Source organism: Phoenix dactylifera, chromosome 3 (genome assembly GCF_051530095.1).
Source record: "Phoenix dactylifera cultivar Ajwa chromosome 3, Ajwa_hap1_PhDact_Kaust_v1.1, whole genome shotgun sequence".
In the NCBI taxonomy this organism is placed as follows: Eukaryota; Viridiplantae; Streptophyta; class Magnoliopsida; order Arecales; family Arecaceae; genus Phoenix; species Phoenix dactylifera.
The window spans coordinates 51,725,289-51,745,276 of NC_143192.1; the positions used below are offsets into that span (position 1 = coordinate 51,725,289).

The 19,988-nt window shown below is 39.4% G+C and overlaps 1 pseudogene across 1 annotated transcript; it reads left to right on the forward strand.

Annotated features, from left to right (window-relative positions):
* Positions 1-12,668: 12,668 nt before the first annotated feature.
* Positions 12,669-14,204, forward strand: LOC103719609 (bZIP transcription factor 27-like; annotated as a pseudogene). The gene is made up of 3 exons (XR_016399984.1): positions 12,669-13,545; positions 13,665-13,742; positions 13,884-14,204. The product of XR_016399984.1 is annotated as a bZIP transcription factor 27-like (transcript).
* Positions 14,205-19,988: the final 5,784 nt, after the last annotated feature.

The following is a 19,988-nucleotide window of genomic DNA, read 5'->3' on the forward strand; positions in this document are numbered from 1 at the left end:
GCAATTTACAAACTAATAAATAAAGATAAATTTCATGCCCTTCAGCTTAACCAAAAATTTATTTTCTAATAGATAAATGGATAGAAGAGAATTATAGATGACACTAAATTCAAATATCTAGATTAGTAAAAACTATTCATCCAAAATAGAAAGGACGGTAAATGCTAAATAATAACGGCGGAAGCTCTCTCTATTGTCACAAATTCCAATCCAACAGTTAGTGTGTATGGATTGGGCGGGGTCAAGTTATCCGGCCCTTGAATCCAAACCCAGTCCGATCCACTCAGGTTTTGAGAATATGTAATCGTAATTGATCTAGAACTCAAAACCAAACCAATCCATGAAGATCGCATCGGTTTGATTTTCGGGTTGATCCAAAACTCTGTGCATTCCTGGTGTAATGCGGTGTTACCAATCAATGGGTAGTCCGGCTCTGTGACTTGAGAAAGTCGTACATTTTGGGCAGTTGCCAACCGGGAGACCATGATGGTTATTAGTGTGTAAAGCTGCTTGATGATAAGGGAGAAAAAAAAAGAAAGTAATAGTTGCTACTTAATTCATGAGAGTTTCTTGTCTCTCTCTTTTGGGTGAAGTTGAAAGCGAAAGAAACTTCATCGGCGGTGAGCGTGGACATCACCTCATGCTTCGAGATATTCGAGCTATGATTAGTGGTGGTGTGGCGTTCTACGCCAAGCATGTAATTGGGCCGCAGACTGGATGGCCTCGTATGAGCCCAATCACTTTTGAGATATATACCCTGTGGGTGGAAAAAAAAGAGCCGCCTAATGCGTTCCGAGATGTATTATTTCTTGATCTCTTTGGATGTGTCCAATATGAATCATCTGTTTCAGCAAAAAAAAGAGAGGAGGAAATTAGAATGCAAACAAGAAAACAGAAAGAAAACAACAACCGAAACACAGAGACTTGATCAAACGTCATGGAAAAAGACCAAAAGCTATATGTTTTGTGGTAGAGGAGGTGCTGCTGGATGGTTTGCCTTTCACCACCCTGCTGGTGCTTCATGCTCACCACGCACAATCACCAAATTTTTGGTACTACCGTCTAGTTGTTTTTGGGTAAATGGTGATGCTGGGTTATTCAAGTGGACTGAAACTTAGCTAAGCTCGGTAATGTTTAATTGAAATTTTATCTTCAGGAAAGGCCAACTACGTCCCACAAGTTAAAGATAATCATGCTGAAACCATCCTTTCTGCTATACAAACTGCCATGACGTTCTCAAATAGCTCTTGCCAGGAAAGCAACCTACGTCGACACGTATGTCGAGTTGTGTGAAGAGGCATTTGTCATAGCAATCTTGTCAAGGTAAGTGGGATCCTCGGACCATGCATGCCAAGGGAGTGAAAATGGAGTCGCCCTTTAGATCCCTGCTGTAGCTACTGTCATCTTGGTCCATGCTAACTTCATTGGTTAACAAGCCTGAAGCAGAAAAGCAAATGAAATCTCCTTGATTAAATTTCACTGAAAACCCAGGATGAGACCTGGTGATTTTTACCTCCTTAGCGTTGTGGTGATGTAGGAGATCATAGAGATCCAGGATTATTTGTTCAAAATTCTGTTTGATTCCATTTTTTGATAATGAGGATTCAGTCCAGTCCCCAGTGAAATAGCCTAGTTTGTCCCGGCGTAAGATATTCAAAAGCACCCCTTTTTTTAAATTCCTTCTAGCTGGATCTCTGGGTGTTCCGGTGTTCCGTTGTTCCAATATGTGTTTTCTTCACCTTCTTAACCTTCTCTTTAATGATAAAAAGTTATAGCAACCAGCATTTCATGAAATGGGACTTGTCTGAATTTTGGATGGTATAGTTTCAAGTATTTGGACCACTTAATTATAATATGAATAGGTTTCCCTCTTTTTTGGGCTTCCGAGGTGGGCCATATGTATCAGAAGATGAATAACACAGCTGATTGGGTTGTATCCTATGTAGCCGATTACTCATATGATGTCATCTATGAGATCTTATCGACCGTGCCATTCCAATTTTGAGAAATTCTAAGGTTTGATGCTTCTTGTTGTATTCATGTCAGAAGGGTTTGATGAAACCATTCGATCGAAAAAATATATAAATAAGTAAATAACACTCGCAAAAAAGTGGTAATTAGTAGAGTTGGTAAAGTCTCTGATGGTTGCATCAACAAATGTGGTTTTTATCAAGAGTTGGAGGATTAGTGGGAAAAGTTTGCTCTAGTTGCATAGTCCATAGCCTATGGGCCACTTTTATTAGAAAAACTTAAAAAATAAAAAAAATCATCAAACAACCTCGACGAGCAACAATTTTTTTTTATATAAAATGATTACTATAATCACTAGATATACCAAAATATTACCATGTTATCCATATGCAAAAGACAAGCTACATAGTAGAAAGTTGTGCATCATAACCCTTATTGGTTGCTTGCAAATAGACCTGCATGCTTGTCGGGCGGGCCAGGCTCAACCTCAAGACCAAAATTAGCTGGGCTTTTTTGGGATGTGTTAATTAATAGCAGGGAGCCGAGGATGATTACGAATAGGAGGAAGAGAAGCAGACGACAGGGAGTTCAGGATGATTCCGAATAGGAGGAAGAGAAGGAGACGACAGGGAGTCCAGGATAATTCCGAATAGGAGGAAGAGAAGGAGACGACAGGGAGTCCAGGATGATTCCGAATAGAAAGAAGAGAAGGAGACGCGAGATAGAGCTCCCTCTTTCCGTAATCAAGTGAACTAGGGTGGTGGCCCAGTGGTGAGATTGAGGAGAAGACAGACCGGTGACAAGATGAGAGGAGGAGACAATTTCAGACCATTTAATAAACGTGCTGAAATTTCAGACCCAGCTCGACTTTTTAGACTCAAAATCCAGGCTCAGACCTAATTGAAATGCTTGAGGCTCGAACGGGCCTCTGGGCGTTTGAAGAAGTATACCTGCATATGCCCATGGTTTGCAAGGCAATTTGCCATGCAGTTGGACTCTCCGTACATGTTTTGGCTTTTGAAGTCTTCAAAAGCAGTAAGAAGAATCAAGTATATCCTAAACCAAAGGTTTGATCCTCCAAGAGGCTGTTTCTCCACTTCAAGATGAGACTAGGGTGAGAGAGTCGCTTCCGACGATCAACTTTAGTATATCAAAAGTCCTGCTATCTGAATGAACTCCTGAATTGCCTTTGCTTCCCCCGAAAGAGGATCATGAGAAGGCACCCTTTCAAGCACCTGAATGCAAACAAAATCCATGTTCTGATCAAAAAACCCGCTCCAAGGTTACCCTGGATCGAATCAAAAGAGCCACCAGAGTTGGTTTTAACCTAAGTTCCCGGTGGGACCTCCCATTTGACTCACTTGGCGTGTCCTCCTCTTCAGGTGGAGCATTTGATGCATATTCCATCACCATTCTTCTTGCTCTTGCAAGCACATTTCTTCTCATGATCCATACTGCCATGGAAAACAAGAGCATTATTAGTACTCTTCCAAATCTTCCACAAGATTGAAGCAAACAAAGAAGCAAACTGATATGTATGAATTGAACGATTGGTGTCGATATCTTTGTATCCGTTTCTTCATTGAATGGCTTGGCCTAACATGGATGATGCTTCGTGCCAAACCTTTGTAGCATATCCACAAACAAAAAATTGGCGTCTGATTCTCTAAGGTCGAGTCAGGTTATGAAGAACAAAAGTCTTCAGGAAGGAAACCAAGTCTATGCAAACATTGTCTAGTAGAGAGTACAGCATTTTCCATACAAAAGTCCAAACCCAAGAGGCATGCATTAGATATCTTCCATAAGACTTTCCAACCTTTCTGCTTCTGATAAGTATACTGGAGGCTGCAACAAGAGAGAGTAAACTTCCTTGGATATACCATGGCCAGAAGCCTAACAAGCCACAATTCAACTATCCTGTCTTACAACATAACATATCCATGGTCATTTGGTCCCGTAGATGAAAGCCCTGCCCTTTGGATGGGCCATGACATGATATGGCAGCACTTATGCCTAGCTCATGTGGCCTCAAATCTTCATCGCATAAGAAGGTTTTAGCAATGGAATATAAAATTCATTGCTAAAATTATGTTTAGTAACACTAGTTATAAACTGTCACCATGTCGTAACCGATTGTCTTAATTAGTGGTGATTTATAAAACTCATATTTAATTATTAGTAATTGTTATACAATTAATAATAGTTGTTGGTTTGTTTTATGATTAGCAAAAAAATTAAATTTATTGCATTGGCAAAAAATAAATAAATTCATGGCTATATCGTAACTAATTATCCGAAGACAAGCGATAACTCTTAAGATTGTTGCTAGACAGCCTATAAAGAGTAGGGATTTTTGAAGGGTTGCCAAATTGTTACTAATTATCTCATGATTAATAACATCTTTTTGGACTGTTGCTAAAAGATCCTAATTGTTTGGTAATTATTTGTGATTTTTAGGACTGCTAAGCATGAACAATAGGTCATGATCACAACAATTGCTAAAAGTTGAGCGAAGTATTACTAAAAGTATACAATTAGTTAGGGCTAAACTTATCATTAAAATTTAAAAAAACCATTGCTGGAAGTATAGTTTAAAATTATGTGCAATGCAGAAAAATATGAAGTACTTTAATACTTTTTAATTATTTTAAAAAAATGAAGTTATGAAAATATTCAAAAGAATAAAATAAAGTATTTGATACTAAGGGCTCGTTTGGTTCGCGGGAAAAGAAAGGGGGAAAGTGTGGTCAACGGAAAAGTAATGATATGCCTCTTATTTGGTTGGAGTTTTCAAAGGAGAGAGAAGGGAAAGTTGTATTCCCATGGGAATGTGATTCCCACATTTCATGGGAAAGTCTTTCCCATGAGAAACATGGGAAAGTTACTTTCCCATGAGGCGGGAATCACTCCATTTTTACTTTTTTCCAAAAAGTCCCTTTAGCATTAAAGAAGCATTAAAGAGGCATTAAAAACCTAATTTTTATTAAGGGCATAATAGGAATTATATATAACTTTCCTAGGAAAGTGGATGGCCAACCAAACATAAGCACCTTGGAAATTTGTCACTTTCCCATGGTCAACCAAACATGCCAAAAGTACTTTCCTAGGCATTCTCTTCCTAGGAGAATTTGTTTTCCAGGAATCATGTTCCTAGGAAGGAAAATGCTTCCTGCGAACCAAACGAGCCCTAAAGGAAAAAGAAGTCGCTGAAGTATGGAAACATAACAGATATTTAATGACAGATATATTTTGTACAACTACGAGATACATATATATCTGGGCATTTCTACAGAAACGAATGGCTCCGATTATCTATGTACGCAGCAATATAGTGTATACGAAATAATTTCTCAGCTCCCACACGTACCAACGGTGGTGTCACGTGCTCATTAAGTTGTAACTCATGTGGGACGATATAGCCATATAGGTCACTTGCCTTGCTCTTGCATTTACACCGTCCTCGTCCCATTCCCCCGTTTGGAGGGTGATATGTCATATAGCCACATAATAATATGAAGTAGTAGCCCATTGGTCTAGTTGCACGGATCTTCCCTTAATGAAACCATCTCTCTCTCTCTCTCTCTCTCTCTCTCTCTCACTCACTCACTCACTCTGTGCGTGTGTGTGTGTGTGGAAACTAGGCTCTCAATGCCTGTTTGTGTGTGTGTGTGTGGAAACTAGGCTCTCAATGCCTCACTTAGAACGAACTTTCCTTGCATGCTTTCAGATTTCAGAGGAGCAGAAAATGAAAGGAAGGTTTCTCGTGCTCTTTCCTTGCTTCTGAGAGGAAAAGTAGAGAGAACATTTAGGTTGTGCGGGAAGGGGAATTTGAGTGGTGTTACATCGAAAAGGTGGCAGAAAGAAACAAAGAAGGAACGAAGCATGATCCTTGCGAGTGGGCTGCCTCCTAGCCCTCCTTTCCCACCGATTCCCAAGCGCTGGAGGCTGGAATTCAGACTGGCTCATTTATACATGCAATAAATAAGACTCTGCACTCTCTATTGGTACGTTAAATCACATCTATTCCACGGCCTGTCTCAGTACAAATCATTTACTGAGAAATTTATCTTTTTTTTCTTTTTCTTTTTTTTAAACTCATAGCATTAAACACTTCCAAAAGCATTCATTCCTACAGGTGTTGCAGCCCGGCTGCAACACCTCGCCTTCAAATAATATCAGCCATGGTCCCTTTTTTTTAGGAGTCTCATGGACTTGTTCTGAGGACTGCTTACTTAAAAGGACTTAGCCGGCAAAGTTGGGTTCCATAATGCCTTCATAAAACTGTACCGGAGGGATGGGTAAGAGTCAAAAGTGACACAATTAGGAAGAACATAAGAGATCGGTACTTGCCAAGCCAATGTCTGTCCACATATGTTGGAACATAGGGCAGAGAAGCAGAACTCGTTCAGAAGAAAGTAGACGACCATATAACCATATAAACTGATTTCAGTAATGCAATGGATGAGGAAGCTTATTACTCATTCTAAAGCAAGCATACAATTTCTATCCGAGCACCAAAAAGATATTTTGTTTAACTCCACATTAAAGATATATAATACAGGTGCTCGATACTATTGCATCGACAAGCGACTATGTCTGATAATTATGACAACAAATGAAGCAATGCTAAAATAACATGAAATGGATTATACTTTTGAAAAACAAAGTTTAACGTTCAGAAGTTTAGTATTATGGAGCGACCTGCGATCTATATTGGCACATCCCACGTATATATAGATGCTAACCCTAATTTACCAACTTTTCTTTTTTCGACGTATCTTTTCGTGCTAGTTTATACTTTAGCATTTCCCCAAGCAAATCAAAGATTCAAAGCATCTGGGAAACTTATGAGATTCATAATATCTAACGTTGGTTGTCATGTTGTTATTAGATTATTATAAGATAAACCACCACGTTGCAATAGGTTTGCTTTCCCTTGTCGCAGTTTTTAGTCCTTAAGCAGAGCAACGCTGGGACCGTACTCATTCCTCATGGGGTCTCGCCCCCAATAGACCGACGGTTGGACCGCTCAGCCATGCGCCTCGAGGGTTATTACTTTTGGAGGTGCAGAGTACGTAAAAAGAGAAGGCTGAGGGATGGGTCATTTCATAACTCTCCAACCTAGGAAGACTGCAACGCGAGCATCCCGGAAATTGAACGCCAGCCAACTGGAGAAAAATTTAAGGCTTGCTTTTTCCCAGGAACATAGTGAAGGAGAAAGAAAGGAAAATAATTAATGAAAAGTTTAACTGTTCCGCTGTTCCTATTTCATTTTCGCTTTGGGGGGCAAAGAATGGGGTGATCCGTTTACCAAATTCGTGTAAGCAAGCAACGGTTTTCATTGATTTGGGGAGTAGGCTCTGGTTGGCAAAAATGTAAGGATCCATGCCAAGATTTTAAGTGTTAATAAGTATCAAAAAAATTTATATAATACCTTTTGAACAATATTTTTGGGTGATACCAATGCTATTAGAATGAATCCGACCAATAACCTGGTGTGAATTGAGAAACACTCCAACATGGATTCATTACGGACTGATCATGAGTTGATCGTGATATTTGAGATTAGATTTATGATACCTATAATTAGCTTTGAATAGATTCGAACAGTTAACCTAGCGAAGATGTCATAATTTTTAAATAGAGAAAATACGTAAGAATACCTAATATGTGAGAATCTATATAGATGCTTTTGAGTACTAATATTAGATCGAAAAATATTATAAATAATATTTTCTAACTAGCTTTTTTTTTTTTTTCTTCCTTCTAAGTAAGATTCTAGATTGCTAAAATAAATGGATACATGCCACATGATCAATCATAATATAGCGCCTTAGTTTGCACATTGCATGGAACAACTTGGATCAAATTTTGAACGAATGACGTACACTAATTTTTATTTTGTTCTGACTTTAGAATACCATAAAGTATTCACGGCCTTTACGGATCTCCCCATTCAATGTACTCGTGCAATACTTTTTGCATGCATTGTACGTGTCACGGTTTTAACTTGTGGAGCTAAAAATGCATTGTACTCAACTAATTCCCTACCTTTCCTTGCTTTTATCTTTTACCTCTTTCCCAGACATACACGTGCACACGCACACGCGCGCGCACACATATATATATTCCATTACGTTTTGAATTTAGAGGACCATCTCATTTCCAATAACTTGTATCATTCTGATGTATACCATATATATTCTACAAAGAGTTTAAGCAGGCAATGGAAAGCATGTCCGTTCTCGAGTTCTTTTTCAGAACAAGCCATCCAATTCTGATAGATCATTTCATGATTTTGGCTTGCATAGATTATTGTAAACGCACAGCAATATCCTACCTTATCCAAGTTGGATGATATCTCTTTTACTATTTACTAGCTTTATCTCAAATCTACAACGAATTACCTGAGGCTAATGAATCCATGTAACATTTTTTTAGGGCACACATGATGATGAACTTTCCTACGAATTATGGCCCATTGGTTTGTTGTTACTACGTGATGTGCTCTTTCTTTCTTTGTCACTGGTAGAATGTTGACCCCTGGCTAGGACAACAATTGAGAAATCTTAAAACTCCTCTTTTCAAAGATTTGGGTACACTTCTTTGGACTCCACCTCATGTCCCCCATCTTGTAGCCAACCTAGTTGGACTACAGAAATTAGGTGGAGTGGTCTTTTATTTGTGAAAATACTGTTTATTTTTGACCTTGATACAAGGTTTGTTTGAAGTGCTGATTAGATCATGTACCAAAAGAGAAGGTACTGACTAGCGTGCTCGAGTAGGGTCTCTTTCTTGTGCACAGCTTGATAAGTTTAAGACCAGCCTTTCATTGGGCTTTGAGGATTGTTAAAATTACCACTTGTCCCAAAAGCTTAATCTTATAGGATAAGATAGATTTATTTATAGATTTTCTTATACTCCCCATCACATGTGGGCCGAACTTTCTTTTTTATGCGGAGACGAGGTTCAAACTCAGGACCTCTTCTCTAATACCATGTTAAAATCACCACTTATCCCAAAAATTTAAACTTATAAAATAAGATAGATTTATTAATATTTTATATTTTTTTATAAGGAATGCGACAAGTAAGCATCTTAATCAACTAAGAAGATAAGAATGAGATTCCTTCGTATATAAAAGTTGAGAATAATCAATTATACAGGGATACTCCCTGGCCAAGCAGGAATTGTGTGATGCTCGATTGAGACCCTTTTAAGTAATAGAGGGATTGGATGACGATGACTCTAGTCAATTATAATACATACCATTGTGAAACTGTTACTAGTTATTGTAAGATTTCATTTGTTCGTTTTAAAATGAGTAAAATGCCTCATTATTTTGGATTTTCATGTACAATGTTTTAAAGTTTAAGTAAGTTAATCAAGTTGCCCCACCCAAATATATAGGGCAGTTGATGTATGTCGCATCAATCTCGAACTATGATCAATGAAAAAGAGAAAACGTATCCATAGTAAGAGCAACGCATTAACCTCTCTTTTTTTTTTGTTTGTGAAAACGACAACTTTATGTAGCTCTAACGTGAGTACATTCTATAAGATTAAAAGAAAGTAAAGAGTACAATGGATGAGGTAAAATCTCCTATGGAGGTTCAGATGATTTTGTCGGAATGCCGGGTAATAAAGGAGACGATCCAGTCGGCAACACTGTTCGCCTTTCGGAACACATATAGAGCCTGAAAATAGCTCATCTCCTGTATCAATCTGCGAGTCTCATGAATAAAAGGATGTCCATTTTCATAGCTATCCATTCTTCAAACCCACTCAAACACCAGAGAGGGGTCTTTCTTGAGCAATGCAACCTTTGCCGCCTATTCTTTTCTCATACACCTCTCTTGAATGTGCTTGCACTTGGAGCACTACATATGAACTAGATGTTCTAACTATAAAAAAAATTATGTACCAGATCCTTTAGATATTGTTTTATTCATGTCCGGTCTGTACAAAAGTGACCAAAGCGGAATGCTACCGGCCAAAAAAGAGAGGTGGAGAAAGTGGGTGTCGGGGCCTTGATAGGATTTATGGACTGGGATAGGCTGTGAGAGAAGGGCAGGCACTATCTATTTGTCCAATGTCTCGTTAAGTGGGTTCTGGTCTCTCCCTAAATGGGAGAGATAGCCTTTCATTGAGCTCCAATTTAGGTGCTTTAGGCCTCCACATTAAGCATGCCTACCCTACCCCTCAGCACGAGTCCCTTCTCACACACCTCCAAAATGTACGAACTCAATCTTTTCGGTGTCACCCTCGGCTCATACACTGCTCCCACAGTACCACAGAGAGCCCCCCATATCATGTACAACAACAGCATACGTAAGTAGATTATGTTATACATACGATGGAGAGGATAAAATCTTCCTCTGTTTTTTTTTATTATTATTATTGATACAACCAAGACTCATACACTACATACGTGAGTGTATAGCCCACCAGAAAAAATTATAGGGTGCAAAAGAGAAAAGTCACTTATGTGGGTTTTTTTTGTTTTTACAACAGCACTTCATACAACGCGTATACGAATGTACCTAATAAAGTTAGAAAATAAAATATCACGAAACTTCCGAAGCAGCTTCTCGTCCCCTGTCCACACGGTACTGCCGACGTGGTTGGCCACATAAGTGGTCATTCAGTTCGCAGCCTTATTGCTTAGTCTGGATAACACCTTCATTCTTTACCATCATTTAGATGTCACGAAGCAATGGATGGTCACCGACAGCGACCCTTATATTTCTTTGGATCTAATTGATGACCGTGGCTGAATCATTCTCCAAAATTAAAATATTTTTTTTGGAGTGATAAGCTGTACAAGGCATCATTCCACCTATAACATTATTCATGTTTTTTAAGACATATATAACCTAATAAAATATATATATTTTTTAAAATATCGTAAATATTGTGGAGCAGTCGTATCTCACGGCTTTCAGCGATGGCACGGACGTGCACTAACAGAAGATAACAGATTACGATCGCCTATCACCCGCCTTTTTTGGGCTTTCCTCTATGGGCTCGTTTGGTTCGCGGAAAAAGAAAGGGGGGAAAGTGTGATCAACGGGAAAGTAATGAGATGCTTTTTGTTTGGTTGGAGTTTTCAAAAGAAAGAAATGGAAAAGTTGTATTCCAATGGGAATATGATTCCCACATTTCATGGGAAAGTCTTTTCCGTGAGAAACATGGCGGAAATCACTCCATTTTTATTTTTTCCCAAAAAAGTCCTTTAACATTAAAGAAGCATTAAAAATGCATTAAAAATCTAATTTTTATTAAGGACATAATAGAAATTATACATAATTTTTTCCGAAAAGTAGATGGCAAACCAAATATAAATATTTTGAAAATTTGTCACATTTCTATGATTAATCAAATATGCTAAAAATATTTTTTTAGGCATCTTATTCTTTGAAATTTATTTTTCAATAATTATATTTTTAAAGGAAAAAAAAAAAAAAAGAGCTCCGAGCGAACCAAACCAGCACTATAAAACCGTCAAATATTCTCTTGTTACCTAGCAGCATTCCACACTGATCCATCAAATCCGGGGTGGACGGGGTTTCTCGATCCCGTTCCCTTTTTCCGTTACTGCCACGTCGCAGCTAGCTAATGGCCGCACCCGTCACCCTCTCTTTAAACTCCCTTCAAACCCATCAATCAGCAATGAATAGCTCAATACGTCACACACCCTACCCACTGTTCCTCTCTCTACTGGCGTATTTCTACTTGATGTGGCCTGGATTCGTGAACTCGCACGGATCGTAGTAGTTAATGTTGTCCATCGAGCTTTCCATCTGAACGGACGATCACCAGCAACGGGCACGTATCCCTTAATAAAAATATATTTAAGGCAGTTAAAACACACTAAAAAGATGATTATAATCCTACTCATCTATTAGCATGATGCAGAATAGGTCTAACTTATCTTGCATAATTAAGCGATCACCAGCTTAACATATGCAATTAAATCCCATTATATACATATAATGTGCCGATAATTGTTACCCAATAATTACTTTATATAATCAATACCAACACTCTTGCTTCACTATTTTTATGGTAGTGTTATTTCTTAAAATTTTTATTTGACTTATAATTCAGAGAATCTTTCGCTAAATAAAATTCGGCTATCTTTGTTGTTTTTCTCTTAGTTTCAAACTGGATAGGTTGTTAGTAGATTTTTTTGTCGAAGTATAGCTAAATTTGATTATTTTTCATTTATCAGCTGGTTTAACCTTTCCAAATAAGCTAACAATGGTAAGCCGATATTCTTATTTTTATTTTTTTGGTAAATCGGCTATTCACACGTAGTCGGATACATCATTAGTAAATATATATATATATATATATATATATATATATATATATATATATATATATATATATATATATATATATAATAGAAGAAGAAGTCTACTGAATTTATAGGAAAACTCTCAAATAATGAGCAGTATATGAGACGCGACGCTGATATTTGATACAGATGCTTTGCATCATATATGAATTAGCGAGTGGAGGCATAGTGGACGCTGCAAATGCGTCGAGCACGTGTGCTTGCGTACTTTCGTACTGGAAATAACTTTTTTTTGGGGGGGGAAAAAAAAAGGGAGAGAAGGTGAGGTCTCCGGGAGAGGGAAGAACAGAGCGCAACTCAGTTGATCAACAAACGCCACTCATTCACTCTGAGTAACTGTGACTCCCCTGTCCACTCCATCTTTCATTTCACCATCGCAACAACGACCCTACAAATTAAAAGCCTTCCTCCTCCTTTTCCTTCGTCTTCTCGAGTTCTTCTTCTTCTTCTTCTGCCCCTTTCTCTTGTGATGTGGTCGTCAGGACTCGACAAGCATAGCAACAAGAAGAAGAACAGCAACAATAACAGCAGTTGTGGACATGGGGGTAGTAGTAGGATAGTGTCCTCCTCCTCTTCCTCAAGATCTTCTCCTTCATCCACCTCCTCCATCCTCCCCCAGACCCCAAGGAGGAGGAACATGGAGGAGGTGTGGAAAGACATCAACCTCACCACCCTCCACCATGAGAGGCCCCTCGCTTCTCTTCTGGAGCAGCACTCCCATCCTCACCACCACCACCATCACCACCGGGCCATGATCCTCCAAGACTTCCTCTCCGGCCCCTGCTCCACCGTTGCCCCGGCGGACGCCGCCGTCGAGGACATCCCCCTTCCTCCCCCGCCCCCCCCTCCTTCCCCCCACCGCCCTCAGCCTCAGCTCCGGCCTCGAGCTCCAGTGCCTGGGCGGCGGCGGCGGACGCTGTGGGTGTGCCCGGATAACCGGCCACTCCGGCTCCAGCTCCAATTCCAACGGCTCTCGAGTCAATTGCCAGGCCATCAACAGCAGCAGCAACAACAACAACGTGCACGGCGGGCCTTTTATGTCCCCTTCGTTCTCCGACGCCGTCATCGGCCCCCCGTCACCCGCCGGGCTCTTCTCCTTCTGCTCCAGGAAGCGGATGATGCCGGACGTCCCGGTCATTGGCGGCGACCGCCGCCACAAGCGCATGATCAAGAACCGCGAGTCCGCCGCCCGATCCCGCGCCCGGAAGCAGGCAGATCCTCTGTCCTCTTCAGCCCTTACTCTTTCTTCTTCCTATTCTCTCTGCTTTATTTTATATAGAGAGGACTAGGTTGAGAAGATATGAAATAGAAGTCACTAAATTTGGAGCAGGCTTACACAACTGAACTGGAGCTAGAGGTTGCACATCTGGTGGAGGAGAACGCCAAGCTAAAGAAACAGCTAGAGGAGGTAACGTTGCTAAAAACAATACTAATATTATGTAGCATCACCAATCTCTCTCTTTAAATATGAAAACATTCATTCATTCATTCATTCATTCCTGTACAAATTATTATTTATTTATGCCGAGGTTGGTTGTGTTGTGGGCAGCTACGTTTGGCAATGGCTGCTCAGCTGCCAAACAGAATCGCCCTCAAAAGAAGCTCGTCAGCCCCATTTTGAGAAAGAACGAGAAAAGGGAGGGAGGGAGCATTCTGCTGCAAAGAGCTCTCACGCCCTTCTCCGACCTATATATCCTCCTGTTCCTAAATTTGCGCAGATATAGTAATGACCTAAGAACACAATTCAGATCTTCCCCTTCCCACCACCAATTGTATGCCTCTCTGTCTCTCTTTTTCCATATATATTATTATATCAATGTCTGTATATATTGTGAATGGGGACAAGCTTGATACTCTTTTCTTTGCTCTATTGCTTTTGTTTTGGTGCCATAATGGTGGTGGTGGTGGTGTTGGTGTTTCTCCAAATGGCAGTGGGGAGGGGGAGGATGAGGGAGGGATGCCTGTGCGTGAAAAAGATGGGGCACCGTCGGGGACCGGACGGGACGTTACGTCCGTTTGGGTTGTGTGGGTCCCGGGGGCTCCAGCCATCATCGCCCTCTCCTTTGATGGGATGCAATTGTAAAAAAGTGGCAAAAAGATTTGCTTTTGTGCCGCTGTGCTCCAGGGATGGTGCCAAAAGAAAGCGGGGCATAGGCGATCCTGGCGTCTTTGGACTCTAGGTTGCTAGGCCCCACCTCGGAATAGCTACGCGTCGGTGCTTGAGGGCTTGGGCTTTTCAGCTCCTGCTCGCTATTTACTCCCATTAACTGCAGCTCCTTGCTGCTGTTTTCTTTCTTTTCTTTTCTTTTGATTTTTTTGTAATATTATATATATAAATAATGTATACAGATATATTTAAAAAAATAAAAAAGTAATATGTGACGTAGAGCACCTGCAAACGGTTCTCTGAGTAGTTGGTGACAAAAAATACCACCTAATTTGCGCTTCATTAGTCATTCCCATCACAAATTACTTTCAGCAATGGATGGTAATTGTCGATTCCATCTGTGGGATTTATTCAATGATCGTCGTAGAGTCATCTTCAAGAATATTTTTCTTCTGCAAAGCATGCCGCCGAGACCGTCCTCAATTTTGTCTTCGAAATTGAGGTATCAAATAACAGGCAGCTTCCAGTAGCGATTATTTTGGAGTTCGAGCTTCTATTAATAAAGTTCGCATTTTTTTTCTCCTGCTGTCTTGTCGGATTTATCCTTGGCAGTCTCTAATAGTGATTATTCTGGAGTTTGAGCTTCTAATAACAAAGTTTGCAATTTTTTTCTCCTGCCGTCTTGTAGGACTTATCTATGAAGTTGATCTTGATAAAATTTGGAGATAGGGGCTCTTTTGACTTTTGCTCTGTTAACACGCGCGCACACGAGGCTTGCTCTATAACGAGAGGTCCTTTACTCCTTTCTGGGACCAGCAATGCAATACTCTCGCCGTCGCACCTGGTTTTGGTTCCTGAGTGGAAGTACGGATGCTGCAATCCTCCGTCTGATCGGTTAATTATGGAACTGGATAAATTGGTCTACTTTGTTTTCTTCTCCTAACGGGCCGGACAAACCCCAAGTCCAGGTCCAGTTTGATTTGCAAAGGGATGCTTATGCCTAATTAACATATTTACTAATAGAAATTTGAACAGTTTAACAAATGCACATTGCATCTACGTTTGACAGGTTGATTTATAATAGACGACTCCTTTTGTTTTTAGATACGATCTATCAAAAAATTTAAAATGATCTTAGAAGCTTTAAGTTGCACGCAAGGTTATGATCATTGGTTCCTAATCTTATAATGCAGAAACTGCTTGGAATCTTTTCCTATAATCTTTTTGATGACAGGCACACCTAGAAGATCTTCCAGGTCTTTATGCATCTTTGAAACACAATGCACGGTTTCATCGTCTTTTTTTTTCTTTTTTTTTTTGTCTTTATTTCCTTTCTTTTTGAGGGGTGGTGCATTGTATGGCATCATCCTGGACATGGAGATCTTTGTTTGTAGAGCAAGTTTAGTTGTGGTAAGTTGTTATGGTAAGTAGGGGGTGGGGAATGGACTTTTATCTAAGTGACGGCTGAAATCTCTTCAGTTTGAGTCTATTTATTTATTATTATTGTTATTTATTGAGTGCAAAGATGAGGTAAGTGAAGAGCTCCCTGAGGGGAGAGGGGGAGTGCAGCGCTTTTTAGGCCATGCAAGTGTACCAGAAGACGAACAGAGCCGCAAACTAGATCGCTTTATCTTTTGGATACGTCATATAATTGCTTCTTCACTTTTATGCCATCTTTTTTTTCCGACTTAGATCTGTGTAAGTAGCTATTGTACCAAAAAAAAAAAAAAAAAAAAGCCCTCCTCAAATTTTATTAAAAGCAGGATAAGTATATACACAATTACAGCCAAGAGAACAGAGAAAAAGAATATGGAGCCATTGAAAGTATCACATGGTGAAGGGTCTAATTTCTCTGAGCCAGAACCCACTTTGGATAGGTTTAGGAAAAGCAAATATCTTTGGTTATGCTTCAATAAATCCCGTGATGATTCTAGAAAGTACCAGTCATTCCCAAATGATGGAATGCCCGGGATGGTTCCTGACATGGGAATTTGAAATATGGCCTTTTGGTGATTGGCGTTTGAAGTTGCAAACTGAGCATTATGATTACTATAATGAGAACATGAAATATAGCCTTTTGATTGTCATTATTTGTATCTGGGAACTGTGTAGTGAATCAATGGTGGCAACCCCTCTCTCTCAAAGGTAGAGAATTCTAGATTTGAGTCCCAGGTGGTTCGCTTAGGAGTTTATTCTCGATAATTAAATTTCAGACATCCCCTCCCCTACTCTCTCTATTTTTTTTTTTTTTTAATACAACGGCAACTCACACTTATCTTGCATGAATATAAGATCAGAAAAGATAAAAGATAACGGAGAGAAAGTGGAACGGACTCATGATTCTCCCAAAAGATCCCTTCTAAGTATTATGCAGCATAGGAGGCGACCCAGTCAGCAACACTGTTTGCCTCCCAATAGACATGAATGGCTCGGACAAAGCCACACCCTCTCGAAAGTCAGTGTATATTCCGAAGCAACCATTGCTCGTCGTCATACCTGTGCTAGCCTTGAATCCACTCGATCATTGTAGTTAAGTTCCTTTCAAGGTAAATTTTGTCTGTACCTAGAACTAGCCTGGCATAGGTGATGCCCTTTCATAAAGCTATTAGCTCTGCTTCGATGATAGTTATGTTGAATATTCGTCGTCTTCCAGCTACGACTAGTCTGAAGTCATGACATTTGATCACAAAGTCCACTCCTTCACTACCTCCACCCTCGGATATACTATCGTCCTAAGAAAATTATGGGGTTGGGGCACTCAAGAAACAAAGGCAACTCTAGTTGCTGCAAAAGCTGAGTAGGAGTCCCAAATATTCCTAGCCATTCCAGATGAACCTATCGTGTAGTCTTAGTGATCTCAGCAATACGAAGTAATGTTATGTCCACCACTGTCCTCGAATGCACCCTTCTGTTATCAAAAATTCGGATGTTTCTGTCAAGTTAGATATGATAGGCCATATAGGCACATCTGATACTCCACCTCGCAATGCTGGGTCTTCGCAAGAACTCTTTCAGATGGCCTAAGAAGTCCTTTGTCGATGACATAAACTGCAGCATACTGGGTGAAGCGAGAGCGCACCTCCAAATCTAGGCCGTCCATGGGCATCCAAAAAGAACATGACTGATAGACTCCTCTACATCAGGACATCCCTCGCAAACTGAAGTGGTCATCATTCTCTTTTGATGGGAGTAAATATTCGACGTCTTTCAGCTACGACGAGTCTGAAGTCATGACATTTGATCACAAAGTCTACTCCTCCACTACCTCCACCCTCGGATATACTACTGTCCTAAGAAAGCTATGAGGTTGGGGCTCTCAAGAAACAAAGGCAACTCTAGTTGTTGCAAAAGCTGAGTGGAAGTCCCAAATATTCCTAGCAGTTCCAGATGAACCTACCGTGTAGCTTAGTGATATCAACAATATGAAGTAATGCTATGTCTACTACTGTCCACGAATGCACCATTCTGTTCTCAAAAATTTGGGTGTTTCTGTCAGGCTAGATAAGATAAGCCATATAGGCACATATGATACTCCACTTCGCAATGCTGGGTCTTCGCAAGGACTCTTTCAGATAGCCTAAGAAGTCCTTTGTCGATGACGAGCGCACCTCCAAATCTAGGCCGCCCGTGGGCATCCAAAAGGAGCATGACTGATAAACTCCTCTACATCAGGACATCCCTCGCAAACTAAAGTGGCCGCAAACTGAAGTGACCGCTGAAGTCTCTTCAGTTTGGGTCTATTTATTTATTATTATTATTATTATTATTTATTTATTGAGTGCAAAGATGAGGAAAGTGAAGAGCATCCTGAGGAGAGAGGGGGAGTACAACACTTTTCAGGCCGTGCATGTGTACCAGAAGACGAACAGAGCTGCGAACTAATTGCCTTCTTTGCCATCCAACATTTGAGAGAGGAGTGAAAATTTAGTGCACATGCTATCTTAAACATCAATTCCCATATATTAAACAAAAATATAAAAATAATGACAATGCAAAAAAAAACCCTGAATATTTTATAATTTTTAAATTTGGTCGTCTATGTTTTTTAAAATATTAAAACATCTACTTACATTCCTTCTGCAACCGACTTAAATGGAGTTTCGACAAAACTAAGCCTTGAAAATTTTCTAAAATCTTAATAAAATTCATCGGTAGATTGCAGCTGTGGCTAAAATTTGCTTTTGTTTTCATGATAGAATCCAGGCTTGCTGGGGCCCATGTTGGTCTTGGAACGCATCTCTCACCACCCGGAACGTCTCAATGCATCGCTTTTCCTTTGCATGTATGTATCTTTCATGGGGGCACTTTTTCTATCGTCCTCGATACGAAGAGTGTGTCATCCGCCTAGCACCAGATCTAGAGCTGGCATATGGTTGTCTTGTTTCATTTAGATCTCCAGACCATTTAATGTCCAAGAAGTGCTCATCCTTCCCTACCTTTTTTTTTTTTTTTTTTTTTTTTTGAGTGACGTAGGAAGCAAGAAGCTTCTCCTAATCAAATTTAGATTTTTTTTCTGTATATATATCCTCCTAAATATAAAATTTTATATAAATATTTTTTTCAAAATTGATATTTGCATGTATATCCTCGTAAAACATTTATTTTGCTATTCTACCCTTATTATATCCTTGTTTTTGCATATGCACCTATACTATCTAACGTTGTTAAAAAATTAACGGTTTCTAAATTTGAATAACTAAAGTATTCTTATGGATAAATGTGCACAAAAAAAAATACTTATAAGATGATCATGATAGAAGACAAAAAATTAATTTCAAATTTTTATTTTTTAATTAAAATAATATATAGTTTTTATTAACGGTATTAGAAGAACCGTTATATTTGGGGTATTTGTGTAAAAATAGTATTTTATAAAGGTACATAAATAAATATAAATTTTAAGAAAGTATTTATATAAATTTAAATTCTTAGAAGGGTATTCATGCAAAAAAAAAATTTAAAATCTACAACAGCATAAAAAAAAGAGACAAAATAGAGGAGTCAAAAATTATATTTCTTTTATGCTTAATATACTACATAAATATCATAAATAGTTGATCCCAATCTTTTCTCATGTAACTTTTTAATTATATACGAAACAGACTGCAATATGTAAACTTTTTAATTACTTATCTCTCTGATAGCAGATATTTGATAGAATACAGATTGACTGTAAAAGAAGTATTAAGAAAGTTTCATTCGTTTTCACTTTTCAGCCTTGTTTGTAACTTAAAAGCCTAGCCAAAAAAAAAACGGGGCGTGGCCCGAAATCCAATGCCAAGCTTGTCCCACTCTCGATACGAAGGTGCCGCAGGAACAATTTTATCCATCGATATAAAAATTATGGAGAACTTTAGAAAGGGTAAAAAGGAGGTGGAAAAAAAAAAGGACGTGAAAGTGGGACCCGAGACCTCATAAATGGCAGGCTCAGACATCGCATCAACGAGTCGACAGCTTTGTTTCGGGCTGATGTGACCGAACTCTGTAGACGGTGATCCACCGGCATCTGGCACGCCTTGAGGGTTTGTGTCCAATCGGACGGCCTTG